Raw genomic sequence first — 13,480 nt, 5'->3', positions numbered from 1 at the left:
GTTTCAGCCTAGCTCAGTGCTTTCTGTGGTGGTGGGGCGGCCAGCGGAAAATATGGAGCATAGGGACTGGTAAAGTTCTCTAGTTGCGCCGTAATTGGCTCAGTGTTCTGTCACTCATGGGGACACTACAGTGGCTTGCGAAAGTATTCACCCCCTTGGCATTTTTCCTATTTTGTTGCCTTACAACCTATAATAGATTTTTTGGCGGTTTGTATCATTTGATTTACACAACATGCCTACCACTTTGAAGATGCAAAATATTATTTATTGTGAAACAAACAAGAAATAAGACAAAAAAAACTGAAATCTTGAGCATGCATAACTATTCACCCCCCCCCCCCCCCCCCCCCTCTTGGGATACGTCTCTATAAACTTGGCACATCTAGCCCCTGGGATTTTTGCCCAGTCTTCAAGGCAAAACTGCTCCAGCTCCTTCAAGTTGGATGGGTTCCGCTGGTGTACAGCAATCTTTAAGTCATACCACAGATTCTTAATTGGATTGAGGTCTGGGCTTTGATTAGGCCATTCCAAGACATTTAAATGTTTCCCCTTAAACCACTTGAGTGTTGCTTTAGCAGTATGCTTAGGGTCATTGTCCTGCTGAAAGGTGAACCTCCGTCCCAGTCTCAAATCTCTGGAAGACTGAAACACGTTTCCCTCAAGAATATCCCTGTATTTAGCGCCATCCATCATTCCTTCAATTCTGACCAGTTTCCCAGTCCCTGCCAATATAAAACATCCCCACAGCATGATGCTGCCACCACCATGCTTCACTGTGGGGATGGTGTTCTCGGGGTGATGAGAGGTTTTGGGTTTGCGCCAGACATAGTGTTTTCCTTGTTGACCAAAAAGCACAATTTTAGTCTCATCTGACCATTGTACCTTCTTCCATATGTTTGGGGAGTCTCCCACATGCCTTTTGGCGAACACCAAACGTGTTTGCTTATTTTCTTCTTTAAGCAATGGCTTTTTTCTGGCCACTATTCCATAAAGCCCAGCTCTGTGGAGTGTACGGCTTAAAGTGGTCCTATGGATAGATACTCCAATCTCCGTGTGGAGCTTTGCAGCTCCTTCAGGGTTATCTTTGGTCTCTTTGTTGCCTCTCAGATTAATGCCCCCCTTGCCTGGTCCATGAGTTTGGTGGGCGGCCCTCTCTTGGCAGGTTTGTTGTGGTGCCATATTCTGTCCATTTTTTAATAATGTATTTAATGGTGCTCCGTGGGATGTTCAAAGTTTCTGATATTGTTTTGGTGGTGCCCCTTGCTTAGCGGTGTTGCGGACTCTGGGGCCTTTCAGAACAGGTGTATGTATACTGGGATCATTTGACACTTAGATTGCACACAGATGGGCTTTTTTTAACTAATTATGTGACTTCTGAAGGTAATTGGTTGCACCAGATTTTATTTAGGGCCTTCATAGCAAAGTGGGTGAATACATATGCACGCACCACTTTTCCGTAATTTATTTTTTAGCATTTTTTTAACAAGTTATGTTTTTCATTTCACTTCACCAATTTGGACTATTTTGTGTATGTCCATTACATGAAATCCAAATAAAAATCCATTTAAATTACAGGTTGTAATGCAACAAAATAGGAAAAATGCCAAGGGGGATGAATACTTTTGCAAGGCACTGTATGTCACCACAAAATCTACGGGTAGACCTTGAAAGTTCAAGCCCAATGGGTGCTGCCATAGAGTTACATTAGAAGTGCCCATCCAAGAAGGCTCAAGGTCACAGATATGACATCAATTAACGTTATATATACCGTAGCTTTGATTGGACTGATCATGTCAACATCATACTTTCAAAATCTTAGCTAGCAAGCTAGCAGTCATCATCACAAATAAAATCGACAATCTACTGGCAAATCCTTTTCAATCCTTGTCACATGAAGATACATTATTAAGAGAAATTATAGATAAAACATATCGGTGCTCATCGGCCATTGGACATAAACATTACACAACAAGTTGGAAATCGCTAATTCAACGATGAGTGGTTTGGAAGGAAGCAGTGGCTAACTGCAAGCTTTGCAAAGCAATAACTAGCCTGCTATTCAGTGGAGTGGGTGTGTGGTCCAAGTCTGGGTTTAAGGGTCTCTTTTCCAAGCTTAAAAGGATAACATTCATCATGACGGGCCAGAAAAGTTGAATACATTGGCCATGCTGTCAATCCAACATAACTTCTGCCGTGTTCAAAACAACTGGAAACTCGGAACAGGGCAATCTCAGACTTCAGTGAGTTCAAGACAACTGGGAACTCTGAAAAAACAAGCTCAGACTAGGAAAATATGTTTTGAACGGTCATCCAACTCGGATTTCCAAGTCGGGAACTCTGCCTCTTTCTAGAGCTCCGACCTGAAGATCACTGACGTCATGATTCAACCTTGTTTTTTTCTGAGTTCCCAGTTGTCTTGTATGCACCATGAATCCAGAGTTTGATTACAAAATCTGCCCACGAAGGACCATCGCACCATCTTCCTGTTCAAGTGAGCACCGCACAACAAGGTGAATCCAAAAATGTATTGTATGCTGCTTCATAAATGATGTGTTATGCCAGGGAGATATGTATACTGTAGCTAAGAAAGTAATACTAAGTGTATGTTGTGTAGTAAGCTGTTAGTAGCCCATGTGCCTCACCCTAATAATTTGGTCCCTTTCCCCTCATAACTTAATACTGTAAGAACGGCCCATGTTCTGAATTTTGTCGCTATACATTTCAAAAGTGCGGAACAAATAGTTATTTTGACTACGTCCGTCCTAGCTCGCTCATTAATGTCTTAATCTAAATTACGGATTGCCTCCCATCCACTCGTCGTCCCCGTAAGGCCAGTTTGAACATCTCAATTGTCAGCAGAAACCAAATTAGTTTAATCAAGTCGGCCATATCAGCTATGTTTTTTTAAAGGCAGTAAATGAGGTTGAATTAACTTTTTCGCTGCCAGACAAGGCTCTGCTGATAGCCAGGTGTAGCAGTGGTAAGGTGTTGGGACTGCTGTTGGGACTCTGCTGTTGGGACAGCTTTATGTAGGCCCTAACAGTTTGTGGGCACCGTTTGTCACTGTTATAGTGCAATGAATGTATTGTTTAGTGTTGTGTTGTGGCTTTCAAAATATATATATATATATATGGTTTGCCCCATCAAGATTTACATGCTAAAATCACCTCTGCTTTTACTCAAGTATGACAATTGGGTACTTTTTCCACCACTGGAAAGTGGTCAAAAATGTTAGTATAAAGTATACCTGTTTTAGCCACATTACTCAATGAATTTGTAAAAAATATTATCTATAAGGGTGGCAGATGAACTGGTCACTCTTGTGGGCTTGTAGAGGGGATATGCTTAAATAGCTGTAGTAAAAAAAAGTTGTGTATTATAATTACTGCACTTTTGGAGCTAGGAACAAAAGCGTTTAGCTACACACGCATTAACATCTGCTAAAAATGTGTATGTGACCAATACAATTTGATTTGATTTTGATTTGATAAAAAGTATTCAAAAGTATATGTGTCAGTGAGTGGTTCTCACTTTTAAATACATTTATGTTGTAGTTACCCAGCTACACAAGTCCTCGTCCACTACACCAGACCTAGTCTAGTTACTAATATTTTGTTATGATGGCTTCTACTCAAGTGAATGCATTTAATAATGCGATTCCTTGCTGCGTCTCCTTAAACAAGCCATCTGGCGTTCCATAGTAGAAAGATTGTCTCCGCCTCTTTGCTTACATTCTCCAATGTGCCATAGAAACGAAAGACGAGCCCCCTGTTCCCGCGCAATGTTCCCATCCTTATAATGCCAGCAGAGTGCAGACGCAATGAAACGTCAGCCGTTTATGCAAATCAGGTTGATTGAAGAAAATCAGAAAATGGAGGCGTGGATGGAGCGCACGCGCAGTGAGTCCACAACTACCCAGTCCCTTACACAGCGAGCGAGACATCAACAAGAGAGAGCCGTATCTGATGCTGGTGAATTGTGAGAGTAGTTAGGCTACATTGTAACGACGCGTGTTCAAGGTTATTACTTTGTATCAACTACGTTCGACTTGCATTAAGGTAAGAATTGTGTTGGCTATTGTTCAAGTCTAGACTTCTCAAAATGTGCAACATTTTTGTGTCAGTTTGCTTGGCTATTGTAGGCTTCAAAACAAGCAAGCTCCGAGTTGTCTTGGCCACTTGAGAAGGCGAACAATTTAACATCGATTTTCACAGTTTGAGAAACAGCATTAATTGGCCTATAAGCCTAACCTATTTATTCGTTTTTTTTATTTTTTTTTATTTTGTTAAAGTATTTAATATGTTAGTTTAAATGGGAATGATACTTGGAAAAACGATTGCAGCAATATGCCTGTTTGTTGACATCTGATGGTGAAAGTGAACTAAAGAAACCGTCTGCAACATAATCAAAAATGGGTGCACAGCAGATGTAGGCCTACGCATTTTATCCCCTTTATTTCGAGTTATATAGTGCCGTGTGCATTGTATGGTGTCTTCCCGATTAATTAGTTTTAGTTGTGATTCTGAATAGGTGGATTCCTAGCCTCCAAGTCCACTTAGTTTGCAATGTTGAAATGTGCATGTTCCGCTTGTTATTCATGACTGTTTACTGACGTAAGTAATGCCCAAGTTCGAGACCCCATCATGCCTACCTACCCGAGATGGTGCGCTTTCCAACACGCCGGCGATTACTCTGTGTCAACACGAATGCATCTATCACAAAACAAGTAGGAGCCTAACCAAATGATAGCGACTAACTAAAATGATAGCAAGATTAAACCACAATTTAAAATAATTTATGTAGGCCTACGTTGTCACTGTTAAAAACCGAAGCTTTGAACTTCGTGCGCATTTGGTGTTTGGAGTTGCACTGGCCAGTGACGCGGCGTCGCTTGAATAACAATTGGTACCCTAAATATCACATTACAAGACTATTCCAAAGCATAATTGTCTCGTTTTGGAGAGGAATATGTTATTTGTATGTAAAAAGTTTGATAATGCGGTTGTTTCAATTACCTAATCGAGTTTATTGACTCAAACGGCAGACGGTGGGTTGAAAGGTTCAGTTAAAATGGGTGCGCATGAGGCTGCTCTTGTGCCATGCTTCCTCGTGTAAGTGGGCGGTGAACGTATCGATTTACAGTAGTCTAAGGTGGAAAGGTTATTTTTCATCATGACCGACTAATTTCGTTTTTAAACATAGGCCGTTTTTAATGACTAACGATGTTAGTCGGTTTTACAACTTTTTATTCTAAATATTTCGCACATAATAGCTCATCACAAGCTCCATTTCTCCATCACACACACACACCCTCCCCCCCTCCCCGCCTCCCTCCCTCCCTCACTTCCCGCCTCCCCCCTACCCCCTCCCCGCCTCCCTCCTACCCCCTCCCCGCCTCCCTCACTCCCTCCTACCCCCTCCCCGCCTCCCTCACTCCCCCCTACCCCCTCCCCGCCTCCCTCCTACCCCCTCCCCGCCTCCCTCACTCCCTCCTACCCCCTCCCCGCCTCCCTCACTCCCCCCTACCCCCTCCCCGCCTCCCTCACTCCCCCTCCCCGCATCCCTCACTCCCCCTCCCCGCATCCCTCACTCTCCCTCTCCCCGCATCCCTCACTCTCCCTCTCCGCCTTTGAAGTCTGTTGCCATGTAGAGTTACGTCACGTACTGTACTATCCTGCTACTGTCTGGTTGTGCCACTGCACTGTCAAGAGACCCGAAGGACTGCCGCTTATATGGCAAAACAAGTAGGCTATAGGGGGCGCGGCTCACGGTTTTGCCGCATGATTATTTTGAAGGCTTCCATGCTTCGTGATAGGGTTTCCATGGCAAAATAAGAGGTACTTCTCCTTTAAATGCCGATTAGAAATAAACTATTAACATTTCTTCCCATTTCTTGCACCACGAGGTATTCACACAAGCAGCAGGTCCGATCAACTTAGCTTAGGCCTTGGTTATTTCATTAACTGCGTCGGTGCGTCTGTCTTATAGCATCAAACCAGAGTTTACAATTTTGTCCTAGCTAAGGATATGTAATATTTGGCCATATCGCTGCGGCAGCTATGCAATGCAAATCTCCGAAGACGATAAGAGCGCAGCAGCAGGGTGACATTATCTGTCTGACACGCAGACAGCCAGCTGACCTATATTCGCTCCATTTGGGTCAGTGCATGGCAAGATGTTCACTTTCATCTGCTGCGCGTTATTGCGGGAGGCTTCTGAAAATTATTGCATGTCTATCAACCATTATTACAATAGTTAGCCTATATGGAAGAAAAAAAGATTGAAATGGTAGCCTGTTGTTCCGCTGTTTGGCACACAGGCTGAATCTTTTGCAAATAAATCACTTTTGAATCATACATTTGATATGCACAAAATTGACCATAACCATATCCTATTATATGCCAATCCCTTTCATAATGATTTGTACAATTTTTTTTATTTATTAAAATGCAAATGCCTTTGCTGTTTTGTGTTTTGGAAAACAGATGTTTGGCTTTCACAAGCCGAAGATGTACAGGAGTTTAGACGGCTGTTGCATCTGCCGCGCCAAGTCCTCCAGCTCGCGCTTCACGGACAGCAAGCGGTACGAGAAGGACTTTACGAGCTGTTTCGGGTAAGCAAGGCTTTCTGACAATTACCGCGCCCTTATAGCGGATTTCCATGTCTATGCATTTTTGCAAAAGTAGAATGGCATTGTAAAAAAAAAAAAAAAACTGAGCAGTCAGTTCTGTTTCCATAGCACTCAGTGCGTAATTACGCATATAATGCAGCAAACTGGTGGACTGCTGCCTCCCATACACACTCTGAAAATTATCAAAACATTATTGTCCCTAATGAGTGGACAGCTACAGTGAGGGAAAAAAGTATTTGATCCCCTGCTGATTTTGTACATTTGCCCACTGACAAAGACATGATCAGTCTATAATTTTAATGGTAGGTTAATTTGAACAGTGAGAGATAGAATAACAACAACAAAATCTAGAAAAACGCATGTCAAAAAATGTTATAAATTGATTTGCATTTTAATGAGGGAAATAAGTATTTGACCCCCTCTCAATCAGAAAGATTTCTGGCTCCCAGGTGTCTTTTATACAGCTAACGAGTTGAGATTAGGAGCACACTCTTAAAGGGAGTGCTCCTAATCTCAGTTTGTTACCTGTAGAAAAGACACCTGTCCACAGAAGCAATCAATCAATCAGATTCAAAACTCTCCACCATGGCCAATACCAAAGAGCTCTCCAAGGATGTCAGGGACAAGATTGTAGACCTACACAAGGCTGAAATGGGCTACAAGACCATCGCCAAGCAGCTTGGTGAGAAGGTGACAACAGTTGGTGCGATTATTTGCAAATGGAAGAAACACAAATGTAACTCATATGTAACTCTGTGTTGTTGTTTTTATCGCACTGCTTTGCATTTATCTTGGCCAGGTCGCAGTTGTAAATGAGAACTTGTTCTCAACTGGCTTACCTGGTTAAATAAAGGTGAAATAAAAAAAATAAAAAAAGACCTGTCAATCTCCCTCGGCCTGGGGCTCCATGCAAGATCTCACCTCGTGGAGTTGCAATGATCATGAGAACGGTGAGGAATCACCCAGAACTACACGGGAGGATCTTGTCAATGATTTCAAGGCAGCTGGGACCATAGTCACCAAGAAAACAATTGGTAACACACTACGCCGTGAAGGACTGAAATCCTGCTGTGCCCGCAAGGTCCCCCTGCTCAAGAAAGCACATATACAGGCCCATCTGAAGTTTGCCAATGAACATCTGAATGATTCAGAGGAGAACTGGGTGAAAGTGTTGTGGTCAGATGAGACCAAAATCAAGCTCTTTGGCATCAACTCAACTCGCCGTGTTTGGAGGAGGAGGAATGCTGCCTATGACCCCAAGAACACCATCCCCACCGTCAAACATGGAGGTGGAAACATTATGCTTTGGGGGTGTTTTTCTGCTAAGGGGACAGGACAACGTCACCACATCAAAGGGACGATGGACGGCGCCATGTACCATCAAATCTTGAATGAGAACCTCCTTCCCTCAGCCAGGGCATTGAAAATGGGTCGTGGATGGTTATTCCAGCATGACAATGACCCAAAACACACGGCCAAGGCAACAAAGGAGTGGCTCAAGAAGAAGCACATTAAGGTCCTGGAGTGGCCCAGCCAGTCTCCAGACCTTAATCCCATAGAAAATCTGTAGAGGGAGCTGAAGGTTTGAGTTGCCAAACGTCAGGCTCGAAACCTTAATGATTTGGAGAAGATCTGCAAAGAGGAGTGGGACAAAATCCCTCCTGAGATGTGTGCAAACCTGGTGGCCAACTACAAGAAACGTCTGACCTCTGTGATTGCCAACAAGGGTTTTGCCACCAAGTACTAAGTCGTGTTTTGCAGAGGGGTCAAATACTTATTTCCCTCATTAAAATGCAAATCAATTTATAAAAATTTTCACATGCGTTTTTCTGGATTTTTTTTGTTTGTTATTCTGTCTCTCACTGTTCAAATAAACCTACCATTAAAATTATAGACTGATCATGTCTTTGTCAGTGGGCAAACATACAAAATCAGCAGGGGATCAAATACTTTTTTCCCTCACTGTACATGTGAATTATTGTAAAATGGTCAGAAATTATGTTCCTCCTGGTAACCTAAATGTAATGGCATTATGAACATCCATAATATTTACATTGTTCACATGGTCCTGCTTAACCCATATTTCACATGTTTTCCCCTCATGTAGATTATGTGAAATTCGGTCTGGAGAAATCTGTAATGCCTGTGTACTCCTGGTGAAACGATGTAAGAAACTCCCAGTGGGGTCTAAGAAAAACTGGAATCATGTAAGCTCCACATTTTGTCTATATCTCCTCCTCACCACTCACCTGCCTGTTGAAAATGGTTAAGAAGAATACCAAAAAATGATGGGAGCACCTCTCTTCACTTCTCCTCTCTTCACTTCTCTTCTCTTCTATCCTATCCTAGGTGGTTGATGCCCGAGGAGGCCCCAGCCTAAAGATTTCTTCCAGGCCAAAGAAACTGAAGTCCCTCTCCAAGAGAGCCATGCCAAGCCAGATCAGCCGACTTCAGAAAGAGCTAAAGAGGAACAGTAAGTCCTGTTCACAATGCTCCATAAACATATTAAGGTGTGACCACTTTTAGGTCAGTTTAGCCAATTCAGTAATAGATCAATGCAACCAGAAGACCCAATCTCAGTGCTTTTCAGATGTTGAGGCACTGAGTCAGACAATACTTTTTTTCATTTCACGAGTATCCTTGTATCGTAGCCTAAATATGTACATATTCTGGAGGTTGAGATTCAAACATTGTGCGACATTTCCACTCAGAACATACTTCTTCTTCAGTCTACCCAATGATGTACACTACAGTATTGCCTACTACATCTATGGTTCCCCCCCCCCCCCCCCCCCCCCCCCCCCCTCCCTCTCCAGACTCTGATGCCCACAGCACCACGTCCAGTGCCTCCCCGGCCCAGTCTCCCAGCTACAGCAACCCTTCTGATGAGGGCTCCGACACAGAGCTCTCCCCAGGCCCCAGCCGCTCCCCTGTCTTCTCCTTCCTGGACCTCACCTACTGGAAGAGGTAAGGCTACAGTTTTATTTTTATTTGTACCATCTTTAATTATATGGCCTTATAATTCTAATTATATGGCCTGTATGTGTGTGGCCACTCTTTGCTGTTTTTTTTTTTTTTTATGAACTGTGTGTGGTGATTTCATGAGTCTCCAAACAAAACACTGTGTCTGTAAAATCCAGCCTGGAAGCGTCCATGTTCATTTTCACCAGACGTGCAGCCTCACCATTGCTTTTGGCACTCAGATAAGAGAGAAAATAAAGGAAACATGAGCCATCTAAGACTTTATTTATTTATTTTATATGCACATATGCATTCCTCGCTGTAACAATAATTGACCATATCTTGTATGGTTGCATAAACTAATTCAGTATTACATGAATAATCCCAAGTTCCTTTGCTCCTCCTCCAGGCAGAAGGTGTGTTGTGGGATCATCTACAAGGGCCGCTTTGGGGAGGTGCTCATCGACCCTCACCTCTTCAAGCCCTGCTGCCGCAAGAAACAACAACAGCAGCGACAGGAGCTGGAGGAGGGGTACGAGGAGGAGGTTGTGGAAGAGGGAGAAGTGGCGGAGGAGGTGGTGGTGAGGAAGGAAGATGAGGTGGAGAAAGAGGAGGTGAGGTCAAACAGCCAGGAGAGCTCTGAGACTCCTCAGCTACAGGTCATTGTGACAACATCTCAGACCAAAGAGGAGGAGGAGGAAGACTGGTGATGTTGCACCACAGTGTGTGCATTTTTCAGGAAGCCTTGGGAGTGCTCCTGGTTTACAAGCACTTACAAAAAGAAGTTACCGCTGATTGCCTTTAGTCAGCGAGCAGCTGAATACGGTCATTTTGTTTGTTTGGTAACTTATGAACTGACTGAGCCATATGGACTAGTTTTTCCCAATTCATCTGGTCTTGTTGTACTTGGTATTCTCCTTGTCCTGGGTTTGTCTTCATTAGGCTGGGCATGCAACGGAAAATGTTTGAAAACGTTTTGCAACGGAAAATTAGCATTTCTTATTGGGCAAGTCCATGTAGTCCACTCCTTGTTGCAAATCCATTTTATTCCGTTTGGTGCCTTATGAACACAACCCAGATGTTCGGACACCTCTCTTGGTGTTTTTCTCCTTGACATAAAATGCTGTAGTTTTGACTGATCGGCAGTATATCTTTACAGGTTACAGCCGTACAGTAGCACTTGTATTATCGTGAAACAAATTCACATTCACACTATATTTATCTGTTCTGTATATATGGGCCTGTATGTATTTCTATATGGGCCTCGGTCGAGAGCCTGTTCACAGCACCAACAGCCAATACACCAGCCTTAATTTAGTGAGGGAAGGCAGTGCTAGTGTTTTGTCAGTGTTGGTATACTAAGGGATGATATTAAGGGAACATTTTGAAACTTCATAATCTCCAGCACCACCCCAACATCAATGTGAAAACTGTGTTTCTTTGTTTTGTAGTCAAAAAGATGAGCACCAAATTAAAATATATATATATTATTCCGGATGATGTCATCTGGTGTGCATCATGTAATTTTAACCAATTATGAGCAAGCAAAGGTTAGTACTTTTGACCAGATTATGCTCCTGCTCAGATGTTGCATGCATCAACCAATGGTTGCATGCCATTATATCAACTGTGTCATCGACTGACAGATTGCTATAACATAGGTGGTCCTGTGTGGCTCAATTGGTAGAGCACGGCGCTTACAACACCAAATATCATGGGGTTTGATTCCCGCTTGGGCCACCCATATGTAAAATGTATGGATGCATGATTGTAAGTCGCTTTGGATAAAAGTGTCTGCTAAATGGCTTATTATTATAGATATGTGGTTAGCTGATACATAAAATACCTATCCAGGTGTTGTAAGATCTGGAAGGTGTCAGCAACGCCTGGGCAGAGGAACGTGCCCAATTTCAAGTGTTTCCGAATGATGTTTTCACCTTTTTTATACTACAAAATATAGAAATGCGCTGTTTTTATATACAGTATTATGCTGTTTGGGTGGTGGAGATGATGAATATGAAGTTGAAAATTGTGAAATGTCCCTTTAAGGAAATAGTTAGTGCTAGATGGGTAGTTTGAGTTTTCTCCTGCTTATTATCTTAATGTTGGCAATGGAGGCCTTAGGTTTTCAAAATGAAGAAAAGCAACACTCTCATCCAAAAGATCTGTAGATCAGATGCATGAGTCTAATACGCTATTGCATGGCCTTAAAAGCATATTACTTGCTCTTATTTTCCAAACCCAATGCCCCTGAAGCCCCAAAGTATTTTTTATTTAAAAAAATTAAACATGTTTTCACCGTATTATAAGTCAGCAAATACAATAGTAAACAGTTCAGATCATGAACTATTCCTCCTAGAGGCCTAGCGGGATTCCTTTGTTTCTTACTGTCAATAAGGGGACAGTGGATCTACTGCAACAACTTAGACCCACAATGCAATGCATTAACCCACATGAGCACAAAACTCAATTATGCCCCCCTGTTGTCAAAAACTGTGTATTGTTTTTGATTCTCTGGGGAATTGGTATTTTTTTAAATTCTATTTTTTTTTGTCTGCAGGATTTCCATATAATTTAAACTTCATGATACATATGTCAATTCTATTGATCCTTATTTAAGCATTTTATACTTTTGAGGACTTACTATCATGTTCAAAACGTAGGATTCATAATTCCTTGGTTACTTAAGCAACTACAATATACTAGCCTACATTATCAAACAAAAACCAAAGCACACTTAAATTCAGTCAACTTCAAATGCAAAACAGGTTATTTAGTCATTTATTTGTAATTTATAAGTGGTATAAAAAAAGGACACTAAAATCTGTTTGTTTTTAATTATCCATACTATAGGGAAGATTGTATGTATATGTACATATTTAAATGGAGGGTGAGGGCTTTCTAGTTCAGTTTTTCTGTTATTTATTTCATATTGACTCAGTACTGGTACTCCCTGTATACTGTATAGCTATGCTATTTTCTACTCCCTATATACAGCCATGTTTATTTTTATTTGTTATTCACTGTATTTATTCCTCGTGTCACTATTACATTTTTATCTTATCTTTAACTCTGCATTGTGGTAATAGGACACGTAAATAAGCATTTCACTGTTTGTATAGACAACAGGTGCACACTAAGCATGTGACTAATAAACTTTGATTTTATTTGTATTAGAGCATTTTCCCCATATTACTATTCTGATGCTGGTTTCTCACTATGTAATAACTTCGATTTTACATTTAAAGTTAGGTAGTTCTGTGATATGATTAGCCATTAATGTAGTTCTTAAGCAATCAGTCTTCTAGTCAAATTCACAATTAACAGTATTTGAGTTATTGGGAGCAATACTCGTATTTATTTTATCAACATGAATGTGTAGTAATTTATTCTGTAATATAAAAGCATTTGATTGGACCTGTATCCTTGTATCAGGTATCCAGCCTGTTGAACTATGAATTTCAGTGATTTGAGGTAGCCTATATTCAAACTTTGCTTTCATCTCATCTTTGCCCTGTAATGTTGCATATGAACTGCATAATTTAAAAGTTGAATCTTAGCTTTAGTGCTTCATGCATGTATTGTAGCTATGCAATTGCATTTATTTACCAAGTTAGATCTAGACAAAGCATTGTCTTGTGTTTTATACATGATGTACTTTTTTTGTACTAGTCTTTCAATAAAAGTAATTTGTGAGTTTGAGTCAGAATTTTCTGTTTTGCTAAAAACCTTGGACCTTTATCCTGTTTCAGGGGTTGTTTATAACCACTCCCTAAACTCGAACAGTAATCTGCACCCCTCTGTCATGTTGTCTATAAGGCAGCATGATGCATTGTTCAGAAACATGCATCTCTTTTCCTTAACTTGTTTGAATTTTCAGGCAGATAA

General features: G+C 41.5%; 1 pseudogene across 1 annotated transcript; it reads left to right on the top strand.

Annotated features, from left to right (window-relative positions):
- Positions 1-3,936: 3,936 nt before the first annotated feature.
- On the top strand, positions 3,937-13,480 carry LOC311135378 (SIN3-HDAC complex-associated factor-like; annotated as a pseudogene). Its single transcript has 7 exons — positions 3,937-4,058; positions 6,486-6,613; positions 8,739-8,838; positions 8,981-9,104; positions 9,448-9,598; positions 10,002-10,303; positions 13,473-13,480. The product of its transcript is annotated as an SIN3-HDAC complex-associated factor-like (transcript).

This window comes from Coregonus lavaretus (assembly GCF_964263955.1).
Source record: "Coregonus lavaretus genome assembly, chromosome: 9".
Lineage (NCBI taxonomy): Eukaryota > Metazoa > Chordata > Actinopteri > Salmoniformes > Salmonidae > Coregonus > Coregonus lavaretus.
This window is presented reverse-complemented; position numbering and strand designations above follow the sequence as displayed.